Source organism: Arctopsyche grandis, chromosome 1 (genome assembly GCF_051622035.1).
Source record: "Arctopsyche grandis isolate Sample6627 chromosome 1, ASM5162203v2, whole genome shotgun sequence".
Lineage (NCBI taxonomy): Eukaryota > Metazoa > Arthropoda > Insecta > Trichoptera > Hydropsychidae > Arctopsyche > Arctopsyche grandis.
The window spans coordinates 6018193-6033651 of record NC_135355.1 but is presented as its reverse complement, the minus strand read 5'-3'; positions in this window follow the sequence as shown (position 1 = coordinate 6033651).

Sequence of the window (15459 nt, the reverse complement as noted above, 5' to 3'; positions counted from 1 at the left end):
ATTATTTTAAATCATCTATCAATTTGTTTCTGAAACCACCTTTGAAATCTCAACGGGCTTAACACTAGTATAGTATAATAAAAATAGAAAAAGATTTTTTGTAACAATAAAAAAGTTGAGAGCTACTGCTTTTGATTTTGATTACTTTTACTACTAGTTGTTGTTTATACATAATATGTACATATGGGGTCTACCTCATGGGACCGAATGTGAAACGCCCGAAAACGCAAATATCGGAAGGCAAAGATCGAAAATCGAAAGATCTTAAGTCGAAAGATAAAAAAAAGTGCATAGTAAACGGTACATACTCACTTAATTTGCGCGAGCAGGATACAACAGGAACAAGAGGAGCAGGATTTTCCTCCCGTACTTTTCTTCTGCGCGCGCACATTAATACGGGAGGAAAAGCCTGTTCCTCTTGTTCCTGTTGTTGGTCGTTACGCGGTCAGTTATGAACTTACACGATGTATGCCAGCGCGGTCATTCACGGCATTTTACAATTTTGCGTCGTAAAATAAAGGGATCACTCAGGCCGGCCGTAAAACCTTTCGTTACGCTTGGTTAGATGTTGGTGATGAATTTTAAGAAAGTCACACGAAATTAAATCAGTTCCTTTTGGAGTTTTGAGGGAATAACATCGAGCGCTTTTCGACTTGCAGATATGTCGAAGAGAAAACATACGTAAGTTTTTTATTTTTACATATTTTTTATTTATCTTTATGTTTCTAATACAGTAGGACTTATTGTATAATATGCATAAGAGAAATTGCGTTTATATATCTCATATTCCTGAAAAAAAAAAAATCAAAAGTCGACGGAGTCGTATATGACTCCTTGGGATAATGACACATATTTTTTTCCAGAGAATGCAATTTTACTACTGCAGAGATACTGGAAGAAAATGATAATTGGGACGAGTCTCAACTTCCGGATTCCACATACATACATATTACCACCCCTGGAAACTGATATTCGGTTAAAGAAAAAAGTAGGGTGGAAATTAATCAACCATTTAGTATAAATATGTATAATAAATATATGGGTGGGGTTGATCAAATGGATAACCATATTTCTAACTATAATATAAGTATTAGAGGGAAAAAATGGTACATGCCTATTCTGTTTTGGAACATCGATGTAGCTGTGAATAACGCTTGGATTCTAAGCAAAAGTTTTGGTTGTAAATTTGATAAATTAGGATTTATCAGACAGGTAACAGAGACGTTGTGCAATTTTTGTGGTCAAAAACGAAAACAATTGGTCCCATTCAGACCCGGCAAAGTTAATCAAAATCAAAAGGAAGTTGGAAGACATTTGATATTGGTCAAACAGAAAAGGAGAAATTGTGGACACTGTAAAAATAAAACGTTTTCCGCTTGTGATAACTGTGCATGACAAATGTGAAATTCCATTGCATGACAAATGTTTTGTACCGTATCATAATAATTAATTATTTTGTCTTCATGTATTTTGTTTTTACGACTTTTGAACCCAAAATCTCGTTTATGACATTTCTTCTTTTAAAAGGGTGCACCCTTTTTTTTGTTGACGATGTGTATATGTCACAATATATGTACCTACGTGTGTTATGTTATGCGATTTGAAAATATCATTTTATCGAAGAGATGCGTGTTTGTTATTTTTAAAATTAATTTTATAAATTTCTTAACAATAAAATTACAAATAACCAGTGAGAAAGTATTATAACTGATTATGTGACTCCATTGTGATTTTTGTTTTATTTTAAAAAACATGTTTCATTAGCCCCAAAGGTCGTTCACGACACCACCTTGAAAAAAATTAAAAATGTTGAAAATCAATTAATTATCCATCCCTATCCTATAAAAAATATTTCCCATGAAATAACTCAAAGATTTTGGAAAATAAACGAAAAAATAGTCCTGGGCACATGGGACATGTGTTTTCACGCGAGCTCTGGGTTCAAATGGGTTAAATGATATTTTGAATGGCATGAAATCAGTAAGAAGTATGGATGATTAAACTGTGGAAGTATTAAAAGAAACATGAACTAACGTATGTAGGTTCATGTTTATTAAAAATAATTAATATATCATTATAAACAGGTATTGTTCCATATGCATATGGAAAGTGGCCACGGTTGTGCCAGTGCCAAAGGTATCGGGTACCTTTAAGGCCAATGAAATGAGACCCATTAATATGTTACCTGTTGTTGAAAAGTTATAAGAACAAGTAGTTATAAATCAATTGGAAAAATTTGTTGTTATGAATGATTATTTGATCGAGGAACAATCAGGTTTTAGAGAGCGACATTCAACTAAAACGGCCATTCAATTGGTCATTTCTAGTTGGATGGGAGCGATAGACGATTCTAATAAGGCGGTTGCAGCTGTATTATTGGACTTCAAAAGAGCGTTTGAAACTAAATATATGTATATAGAAGAAGATTGATGGAGAAATTAAGTAAGTTAGGATTGGGTGGGAAAGTATTAAGTTGGTTTGAATGTTATCTGAATAATAGAAGATATTAATGAAAGAGTTTCTAACAATTTGATTATTCCATATGAAGTACAGGGTTCTAAATTAGGACCTCTGTTGTTTATTTTATATATTAATGTTTAGTAGTCGGTGGTCATCAATTTAGTTGTCGGTGTCACCAATTTAGTACGCGGGCAGGTGTGACTTTTGACCGTGTCCCGGTCTAAGAAAACACCGTTTGTGTTTGTAAGAGGATCGTTTATTGTTGTTCAATTGTTACAATGGTTATTGTATGTACGAAGAGGTTGAGCTTCGGAGAAGTGATCTGGTTGAACTCCAGAGGTTCACTCTGGCGTTGCGTGCTGCTGCGTGGCTTTATATAAGGAAGTTCCAGGCGTGCCGTGTGCAGAGATGTCTTTGTTCTCAGGACACGTGTTTGACCTATTTTCGAGGCGCGTGCTCTGGGGTCAGTGTGCCAGGATGTCGTTCGTTTGAGAATGCGAGCGTGCCATGCGTTAATTACTGTTCAGACACGTGTTAATGACTGCCACGTGTTTTCAGGACATCGTGTCGCGGTTGCCTGATGACTAGTCACCGGAGCCTGAGGGGGCCGTGTATTGTTCAAAGGTTGTAAATGCATTGTTAAATGTTTGCCGAACAATGGATAGCACTGTGACTATCCTACCTCTACTGATGACATCACTGTCGGGTTTCGTTGTTTTACGATCGAACGAAGAAACTCTTTCTTCTGGAATGGTCGAAGGGTCGTTGCCCCTGAGTTCTGCATGTTTGTACAGGATCGATGATGAGATCGCTGGTTTTGATGTATGTATTAGCACAAGTTGTGCTAGATTCCTACAAATGATTCGGTGAAAGTATTTGATGTATGTAAAGTTCGTATGTTTGCGGATGATACGTTAGTTTATATTGTAGATTTTTCCTAGTTTATATTATAGTGTTGCGTAGGGGTGGGTGGAGGATCCAAGTAAAAGGCCAACAGTCGTATCACAGCATTTATTGATGATTAAGGAGATACACGCATTGTCACTGCTCAGTCCAGAATGACATGATATCGCCTACGTACCGCCTTATAAAGGGTAGATCTCTCAGGACGCCTAATCTGTTTACCTGTTGTAAAGTCACGTATTCGGATATGTATTTCCACGACATTGGGTCTCCCCGTACCGATTCTGAGAAATAACTAATAACGGTCATTGTTTAGCCTAAATGCACTTAGAGTCCAGATATAATCTTTGGAAGTAAGTGCATGCACCTAGTTAATCCGATAACAGATATCCGTTGGTCTAAGTGCAATTCGCTCAATCCGCGGCGTACGTAACAATAGTTTATGTGTGATGTATCATGTAGGGAATTACAGTATGTACATAAGTGATTGGTTATGCGAGAATAAACTGAAAGTGGACTTAAGTAAGACTAAGATGATGTACATAGATGAATAATAAAAGCGTTGTGAGTGATATTATTATGGATGGGAGAGTGGTAGAAGTAGTAGATAATATTAAGTATTTAGGCATATATTTGGATTGTAAATTAAGTTTTAAGGTGCACGCAGATTATATTATTAAAAAAATGGCAAAAAAGTTGGTGTACTTTGTAGGTTAAGAAAATTATTAAGTATAAAAGTAATATATTATATTAATATATAATTGTATTGTACGGCCTCATACTGTATATTGCGCTACATTGCTCAATCTATTTAGTGGATTGTGTATTGATAAACTGCAGAAAGTGCAGAATAGAGTTCGTGTCGGACACGTATTCGTATCGGACGTGTTCCATATATAAATATTAGTTAAATTTAAACTTAAATTATAATAAGTGATAATTTGTGACAATAATTACTCGTAATAATAACAATGTTTTGTTCATCGTGTAAAGGTTCCCTCAGTAGTAGTGGTGTATTAAAATGTTCCATATGTACAAAGTCATTTGATTAAATACTTTCTCATCCATGGCATCAGATATCAAAGACATTAAGAACGATCTCCGTGACTTAAAAACTGACGTCGACTTAAATGATTCCAGAATTGACAACATCGAAGTAAAAATTAAACACTTTGAATCGGAATTATCATCGGTCAACCTCAATTTGACTAATGATTCTGTCGATAATTAAAAAAAAGACATGGATAAACTCCGCCAAGAGAATAATAATAATGATCAGTTCTTAAGATTAAATGTGAGAAAAGTGAGAACCTAATTAATATACTCAAATCTATTAGTGATAAACTTAGTTACTCTATCGATAATAATCAAATAAATTTCGTAACCAGAGTACAAAGCAAAGAATCGAATAAAAAACCGATAATAGAATCATTTATCAACAGATATTAGAAAACACAAGAATCTCACGGTGAACGATATACATACATAGATGTTGGTGTTGACAATACTAAAATCTACATAAACGATCACTTAAACATTGCCAATAAACAACTATTGACCAAAACAAAACCTACGCTAAAGATAAGGGGTTTCAATTCGTCTGGGTAAGAAATGCGAACATACTCTTAAGAGGGCTGGACACCAGCGCCTTGTCCATACAAACGTATTACAATTCTCCCTTCTTCAATTATGGTACTAGAGAAATTATTTTTTAATATGCTATGGATAACCACCACTGGGATGCATCTATCGTTTTGATTAGTTATTTTTTTATAGGAGCTAGGAGCCGCCAAACATCTATAAAATTGCCTCTTTTTTACACCCACGAAAAGAGTCCAGCGTGATTATTTAACGATTGATTTAAAAAAAAAATACGCGCATAGTTGCACAGAAAATATCTTTCTCATACCAATGATGAAATTTTTTTAAAAATTGATCCAGTTTTGGAGGAGAAAATAGGAGAATACGAAACCTCGATTTTGTCGATTTAAGATACGTATTATCTGGTCGAAGCGCAACTGCCGCATTCACTCAATATATACATTCACTCAATATATATATCGAAGAAAGGAACGGCAACAAAGTTAAGGTTTCGGGTGTACAGCCCTCTTAAGAAAAAACTCTACATCCAAGATACTGCACATAAAGACTTTGGACGATTTAAAAAAGATTCTCTAAATAATTTCTCAATGGATAAGCAATTATTTTAATATTTTCTTTCTATTTTTCTTATCTTTTCTTTTTTGTGATAATTACATTTACCGACCCTGTTATTCTCTTCTCTATATTTTTACTTTATCTATGTACGTAGTAACAATAGATGAAGTTTTGTGATCATGCGAAAATTCGAACTCGAGATTTTGACTGATTCGAACTCAGAATCGATCACTGATCACGTTTTCATGATCTAGAAAAAATGTGTGTGTGTGTGTGTGTGTGTGTGTGTGTGTGTGTGTGTGTCTGTGTGTGTGTCTGTGTGTGTGTATTTTGGGGATATTTTTAACACCGTTAGTCCTATCGAACTGAAACTTAGTATCGGTTAATGAAATTCTTATCGACACGTCGTAATTTTTTTTAAATTTTTAAGGTTACCGGAAATGGTACCTCCCCTTATAGGTCTCCTCTTTTTTTTAAGTTTTTGAATTCAATTATCTCCCAAACCACTAACTGAATCAGACTGAATTTTTTTTAAATATGATAGAAATAATAATTTTTATAACCTTATATATTTTAAATATTTCTATCTGAACCGGAAGTAGTACTTTTACTCTAGAGAATCGAGGTTTTTTATATTTTTCTCAGAAACCTTTTGATTTATTGAACTGAAATTTCATATCTAAAAGTTTAAGCTTAATACCAAGTTATATATAAAATTTAGTAAGTATCTGTCAACCGGAAGTGGCAGTTTACTCTTGTTCGATTTTCCTTCCACTATTTTTTTCGACCCCTTAAACATGTGTGATCGTCACAAAAAAATTCAAGTATAATTCTTGTAGCAATGTGATGAAAATAAAAAAAAATTATTAAAATTTTTAAACCGGAAGTGGGATTTTTTTCCTCGTAGAAAGGTCAAAAATGTTGTACCCACTACTCTGTCCGCACCCCTGAACGTATTAAGCTGAAAATTTATATTTCTATCCTTTATGTACTAACTTAGAGCTGGTAGGATTTTGGTCAGAATTCGTAAACCGGAAGTAGTTTTTTTTTTTTAAAACAATATTTCATTATTTTATTTTGACCTTTAAAATTATTTTTATTTTCTTTATATTTAATGAGTATGATACTGATAGTGATTTTTAGTAATAAAAAAAATTTGAACAAAATCAGACAACCAGAAGTAGAACTTTTGTTTTGTGCAAGTTTCCATACATTTGCGCTCAATTTGTATCGCTATCATAGTCATCAGTTCAATATCGAATTTTGTTTTGTTACCTTCTTATATTCCTCAAATACATAGATAAAGTCATGGGTTGGTCACACCCGAATTTTTTATCTACATTTTTTACTATATTTTTTACTGTATTCTCCGCTATATTTTTTGCTATGTTTATCACTACTCTCTTTACTATATTTTTTACTACATTTTCACTTTTATTAATAATTATTATTTTAATATATATGTTCATATTATTATCAAAGAATATACATTAATTAATTCCATATTTTATTTTATTAATACTTATTTCAATTCAATTGCTATCATCAATAATTATTATTTGATAAATAATTCTATATCTTTACTTATAATAACATATACTTATGCATGCAACTACATTTTTTACTTTATTTTTTACTATATTTTTCACTGTACTTTTTGCTATATTTTCTACCATACTTTTTGCTCTATATTTTACTATAATTTCACTTCTATTACTAATTATTATCTTAATATAAATATTATTATTAAAGAATATATTAATTCCATATTTCATTTTATTAATATATATTCTAATTGATTTGCGGCCAACAATGATTATTATTTGAACAATAATTTTATATCTTTATTTATAATTACTAATGCATGTTCATTTATATATGCATGTCTATGTTTACCTACGCATATATGCTTATCAATCAATTCTACCTATATATTATGATTTTTATTTTCATTATTAATTATTTATTTTAATTATTAATATATATATTAATATTATATTCAAAAACATAAGAAAGACTTATGTTTTTGAACACACTTTATTTTCGATTCTATCATGAATTGTTATTTATATCATTGATTATCATTGTTTATTACTATATTATGAACACATATATGCCAAATAATTATATAATTCACTTTATTAATTTAATTTTAATTCAATTGGTATCACCAATAATGGTCTGCTTGGTAATTCCGTATCACTATCTATGGATACAGATATGTGTATGTTTATATGTACATATCTGTTTACATTTATGCTTATGGATTTCTGTATTACTACGTGTTCTTTCTACTGCCAATTTCTATTTACGTTTTACATTTCAATAAATAGTTATATTGTTAATATTTTTAAATTTAGAAATAACATTTTTTTTCTTTTTTAATGTCTTCTAATCGTCTTGTCATCTATTATCAAAATGTTAGAGGTCTCCGAACTAAATCGGACTCTTTTCTTCAAAATGTATTAGTTAATAATTCTGATATTATCTGTCTCTCTGAAACTTGGCTTAACGACTCATTTCATAACAATGAATTTTTCGATGCTAGATATCATGTGTTTCGGCGTGACAGAGATTATTCCCTTCATAACCAGATACTTGGTGGTGGTGTCAACATAGCGATAAAAAGTGATCTATCCTCTGTCTTACAAAGTAGTTGGTTAACTCCTACAGAAGACCTTTGGATTACCATTACTAAAAAAATTTTTAAATTAAATATCTGTACTGTTTACATTCCTCCTGGTAATTCTCACCACACTCTATTAGTTACCCATTTAAACAAAGTATCTGACCTAATAACCAATTATCCTGAGGGTCGATTTATCTTATTTCCATTTGCATATTTGCATTTATTTCCTTCCAATTGTATTAATCTTTCTTCTCTTTTCTTTACTCAATTCTTATCTTACAATAAACTTTATCAATACAATTTTTATCTAATACTAATAATCGTATACTTGACCTAGCTATTAGTAGTTTTCTCATCATTTATCCTTTTGCACCTCAATAGTTTACAACAAATCTTCACCCTTGAATTATAATTATAATAAAACTTTCCTCTTTAGAAAAGCTGACTATGCTACAATTATTCCCATTTTAAGCGATATCAATTGGAATTCACTTTTGTCCAATTTAAATATTGATTTAGCCTGTAAAAAATTTTACGATACCTTAGAAAATATTATTGAATGCCACGTCCCTTTTATTCTTAAATCTAAGCGTGCCAAATATCTCCCTTGGTTTACATCGTCTCTTATTAAAATAATAAAAGAAAAAAACAAATTCCATAAAAAATTTAATACTTATTCAAATCCCTCAGATTATCAAAATTTTTCACTATTAAGAGCTCGAATTAAAAAATATTCTTTAATCTGCTTCAGAAATTATATTTCTCACATTCAAAATAATATTAAATCTAATCCTAAATCATTTTGGTCATATATAAATTAAAAAAAGAGTACCTCTGGGAATTATGGGAATAACTCGGCATCCCATGGTTCTGAGATCTGTAATATTTTTGCTGACTATTTTGACTCCACTTTCAATAGTTATTCTACCCTTAACCTTCCTATCTCTAATACAGATACTTCTTCATGTAACTTATCTAATTTTCATTATGACGTATCTACTGTACTGTGTCATATCAGTTCTCTCAATGTTAATCTGGGTGCTGGTTGTGATTCCATTATCTCTTCCTATAACAATCCTTTACAATCGTTCAATGTCTAACGGTAAATTTCCTGACTATTGGAAATTATCTTACATCACGCCTATTTACAAAAAAGGTGATAAGAATCTCACTGAGAATTACCGTCCTATATCCAAACTATCTATCATTAGTAAAATTCTATAAGAAAAAAATATCCATAAGTTCATTTTCTCTAATTTAAAAAACTGCATTATACCTGAACAGCATGGTTTTTTTAAGTGGAGATCGGTAGATACTAATCTGCTTAATTTCACCAGTACTCTCACATCTTATATGGACAAACGATTTCAAGTTGACGTCGTTAATACTGATTTTTCTAAAGCATTTGATAAAATCAATCAACGCCTATTACTCAATAAACTTTGGTCCCTCGGAATCCGAGTAAATCTTTTTCATTGGATTTCTTCTTACATCTTAAACCGTCATCAAATCATAACTCTTAATGGTTTTAAATCCTCTTAGACATATCCTTCTGGAGTCCCACAAGGATCGCATTTAGGTATCTAATTCTTTTTAATCCATATTAATGATATTTAAAATATTTTCAAACATTCTTCTATACTACTGTATGCTGATGATACAAAAATTTATAAACCTACATATGTATATACACTATAGATGATTGTCATAAGCTACAGGAAGATCTGGATAGATTTTCTGGATAGATTGTTTGAATAATGACCTTTTTCTTAATCTAGATAAATGCTCTATTTTAAATTTCACTAGAAATAATTCTATTATCACCTATAACTACCAATTAAACCATCTCCATCATAAACACATCATCTTCTATTAAGGATCTTGGTGTAATACTTAATAACAAACTCAACTTCTTTGAACATATTTCCTTCATAACCAACAAAGCATTTAAATCTCTTGGATTCCTACTCCGCTCAACAAAACCCTTTAATGATCCTTATGTACTTAAATTACTTTATTTTTCCTTTGTAAGGTCTCACCTTGAATTTGGCTCAATTATCTGGTCACCTTTTTATTTATCCTATATTGATTGTATTGAAAAAGTCCAACTTAAATTTATTAAATCCTTACTCAATCTTTATCCTGCATACACCCATTCTACTGTTCCCGATATTTTAAAAATCCTATCTTTCGACAATCTTTCTGTCAGGTGACGACTCACTGATGCTACATTCTTTTTTAAGCTCATAAATGTTTTCATTGATTGTTCTGATTTACTGAGCAAGGTTGATTTCAGGATCCCAGTTAGATATTTTAGACACGTTGCACTTTTCTCACTTAATTCCTTCAATACCAATTCCCAAAAATATTCTTATCTGCAGCGGGTTTATCGTATGTTTAACGGGGAGCTGCAATAGGTTGATCTGTTCGGTATTTCTTTACATCAATTCAGAATTATTACTAGGAGAATCTTGACCGACTGATCTATTTACTATATTATTTATTAATTCGAACCAAGCTAGAATAATTGCTTCGCATTTGTTTTTTGATGATTAACATTGTTTTAATTTTAACTGCGATTCTATATTTTTTTTATATCTCATTTTTATTTTTTATTGTATTATTATTTTATTTTTTAGTACTTTATTATCTCTGTTACATTTTTATTTTCTGCTTTTTGTAATTATCTTACTTTATTGTTTTTTTATTTCTTGCTTCTTAATGTTTAAATTTTTCTTTTTTCTTTCACCGATTTGTGAATTCTATAATGTTTTTTTATATATTATAATTATTATTTTTTGTTAACAATTTTGTAAATTTGAAAAAAAGAAACTATAGACTATTTCCTATTAAATAAATAAATAAAATAGAGCAATGCGTGCAATTTTGAAAGTGAGGAAACGTAAAAATGTTAGAAGTACGAGTATGTTAGATGAATTGAAATGGTTGGATATTAGAAATAGTCTTTAAAATTTGTACATAAGCTAGCTAAGAATCTATTACCCAAATATTTTAATAATCATATTGTTAGGAATAGAGATATACGTAATTATAAAAATAGAAATAGGAATAAATTAATTATAGGTAGAGTTAAGAAAGCAAAAACTGCAGGAAGTGTTTTCCACAGAGGTGTTCAAATATACAATGCCAGTGGCGGACTGGGACTAAAATCAGTGCATGCCAGGAGTCAAAGGGGGCCCCCCAATGTTTAAAAAAATTCCCCCCCCCCCCCCCCCATATAACAAAATTTTCTTCTTTCCATCACGCTAAAAAATAAATAGAATTTTCAAAAATCGAAATATACAAATTTAGGTACAAGAAAAATGGCAAAAGCAAAATAGATCCATAAATTACATTGTATATTTCGTTTTAACCCTTGTCCCAGGTAAATAAAATGCATCATAAAAGAATTCGGCATAAAAGTGGCTTTTACTTTCGGTAGAAAACAATCAGGGACGTCATTTCAGCTTTTTCTTGGGGGGGCAGGCAAAGATTGGTCAAATTGAATTTTTTTTCAAAAAATCTTTTTTATATCGGAATAAAAATGGAAAATATTCTTTGCATACACCTTATTGAGTTATAAAATATGAAAAAAATAAGCTTATTTTTGAAAAACTTATTATAAAAAAATATTATGTAAAAAGGGAAAAAAGCGCCGCAGGCGAAAATTTTTTTCTACAAATCTTCACATGGCCGACAAAAATCGACCATCAAACTGAGTCACCAAAAAACTCTCAATTAACTTAATTTCTACCGACTGTCTTTTCACTTTATCTATGTACATATGTACATGTGTACGTAATAACAATAGATAAAGTTTTGTGATCATGCGAAAATTCGAACTCAGAATCGATCACTGATCACATTTACATAATGTAGAAAAATGTGTTTTTTTTTTAAAAAAAAGCTAAAAAATTTTTACTCCACCCCTGAACGTATCAAGCTGAAAATTTATATTTGTATTCTTTATGTACTAAATTTGATAAGGTTTTGGTCAGGAAGCAATTTTATTAAATAACTAATTTTTTGGACCGAATTCGTTATACATGAAGTTTAAATCCATCTCATTCGTTGTTTTATGAGAGAATGGACGTCTGTAAATAAAATAAAAATACAAGAAATAAAACCATTTGTGATTGAACCGATTCCGTAAAATATTAATTTAAAACTTTTCTTGAAAACAATAAATATACGAACTTTCGGAAAAATAAGCGTTACACATTTGTTTTTGAGACAAAATAAAGTAAAGGGGACCTTTCCCCCTAACCCCCGTATGCCCTCCCCCCAAATTACGTCCCTGAAAAAAATGCATAATATTTTCAATTAATGTTACTCGAAAATCGGGATTTTGGGGAGGGGGCCCCTATCCTATATTTCTATTTACATGGATGTGTCTAGATTAGGAATAGATTTTATATTCGGAAACTGTTTAAAATTGTGTATTTAAATCTTATTATATCGTCGAAGTATAATCAAATGTTATTTTGAAAGTATAAAGTAAATTTAAACCGCTGGTTGATGATGAATCGTCCTATCAAAATTGTTATAAGCAATTCAGTTTATATTATTCACGGAAATTTGTTTATTACCATTTTTATTTCAGTAGGTAGTTGTTACATAGGTATTGGTATATACATAATATTGACGTTGGAAATGGGCCCGGCAAAAGGGCCCACGCAAGTGTTGAAACTTACATTTTGAGCCTAATAAAAAAAGTAAACCGATCCTTGGGCTGTTAAAGCAGGTATTAGTTGTTTTTGTATATCGTAAGAAATTTGTTTTGTTGAAATACCCAAACTTTAGGTCTATTTACACACGTGAAATAGTTAAAAAGTTATTTAATTTTACTGAGGGCCCCTATTTTCTAATAGATAGTGGGGCCCACATGCCATCGGGCATGTTCGCTTATATGGCCAGTCCGCCACTGTACAATGCCCTTCCTGAGATCATTAGAGGTGCTTTCTTGAGGGTTGTTAATGGATACCTCTGTGGAAGATGATGTAATTATGTATATTATATGTAAGTTTAATGAAATGCTATGTTTGGAATTATATTATATTATTTTAGGGTTACTAATTATAGTTTTGTTAAATAATTCACTGACAATTTGCTATTTAATAATAAATAAATAATAATACCTACTTTCAAAATATTGTTCAAGGTTTATATAATATAAATAATAATTGTGGGTTTTAGTTATGGTTTAACTATGTTTTAATGTTCATGAATAGAATCGATAACACTGTTCGACCTGAAAAATGGTTCAGAGATGAGATATGACTTTTCTTATAGATCTATGCCCAGTAAACACGAATCTGGTATAAAAAAATGTTGATTGACTCGAGATTCGTTGTTGTTCGAGTTGTTCGGTCGATGTCTCAAAATTTGTCAATTTCCTGTTCAAAATGAATTTTCGAATCTATAGTCGGGTATTTTATCTTTCATTTTTACTTACCTCTTATTAATACTATTCAGCTTTCAAATCTCTCTAATTAGCCGTCCAGTTCATATCAAAAGTACTTATTTTCACTTGGGATTTTTTCCCACTGTTAATACTATTTTATATTGAGTAATTTCTATTGAAACATGTTTATTGAAATTGATATTGAAGCTTGTATTAGTATACGAGTAAATACTAATACAAGCTTTTAGCTCGAAATTTTACCGATTTAATATTCAGCACACTTCCAATTAACCCTTTTAAATGAAAACAAAAAATAGAGTACCCAGAACACTATTTTAATAAACATTTTTCAATAGAAAATACTCAATATGAAATAGCATTAATATTGGGAAAAAATCCCATGTGAAAAAACGTACTTTTGACTTTTGATTTGAACTGGACGACTACTTGGAGAATTTTTTTTTTTTTTTTGGTGCCAACTTATCGATTCCCGATAAATCATCACCAGTGATATCGTTGCTCTTCAGATCATGTACGGGCACTACGGAATCATCACTCCATCCCCAAAATTGTGAATTGGGCTTCTGAATCTCTCACATTCAGAACACCAATTCGTGAGGCTTTTTTCGCTTTAAACGCCTCTGCTGGTGAGTTGTGTCCAATAGCTGCAACGCTTCTATGTTAGGGTGACGGTGCAGTCTCAACTCGTGCCTCCCGGCGCATTCTCGGATGACTTCTTTTACTTTTTTGATTTTAAGGTCCTTGTGGATATCTTCATTTGTGACGAAGCGATATGCATCGGTGATAATCCTCAAAAACTGGTTTTGCATCTTTGCATTTTTTCGATATTACTGCATCCCCACAGTTGTATGCCATATGTCCATATTGGCTTCACGATTGCCTGGTATATCAGTTTTTTGCATTGTAGGTCTAATTTGGAGTGTCTTCCTATTAGCCAATGCATTTCTCTTTGTTTCATTCGAATCTGTTCTATTTTTTTTTTTAATCTGATGCCTCCACGTAAGCTTTGAGTCAAGATGCAGTCCTAAATATTTGGCTGACAAAGCTTGTGGAACTTGGATTCCGTTTATGAAAGTCTGAGTGCTGACACTATTTCGTCGCAGTGCAAATGTGACCTGCATTGATTTTAGCTCGTTGGGTTTCATTTTCCAGTCCTTGGTCCATTTTCTGATCTTGTCCAGTGCACGCTGCAGGCGTTCAAATGCTTCCTCCTGCGACTCGCTCGATGACATAATGACTGTGTCATCTGCAAATGTTCCAATGAATGTCTCTTTGCTTGTCGGGATGTCAGCAGTGTATATCAGGTACAGTATAGGCCCTATTACGCTTCCCTGTGGTACTCCTGCAGAGGCTGTGAAAAAGTTAGAGAATGCCTCCTCATGAGCAACTCTGAATTTGCGTCCGGATAAGTATGATTCCAGTAATTTGACATGATTTCCAGGTAATGACTTGCTGATTTTGTGGATAAGTCCTTCGTGCCATACCCTGTCGAAGGCCTGTGAGACATCAAGAAATAAAGCCGGACAATACTTTTTTTCTTCTAGCGATTGCTCTATTTTTGAAATAACACGGTGCACTTGATCGATGGTAGAATGTTTCGACCTAAATCCAAATTGGAAGTCGGGAACATCGATTAAGGGCTTGAGTCTTTTTAATAATAGTTTTTCGAATAGCTTAGAGATCGCAGGCAACAAGTATATTGGTCTGTATGATGTTACTTGTTCGGGTGACTTTTCTGGTTTCTTCAACATTATGATTTGAGCAGTCTTGAGAAATTTGAAAGCAAAAAAGTATTAAAAATGAAAGATAAATTATCCGAATTTAGATTCCAATATTCGTTTTGAACAGTAAATTGACAAATTTGAAGACATCGACCGAACAACAC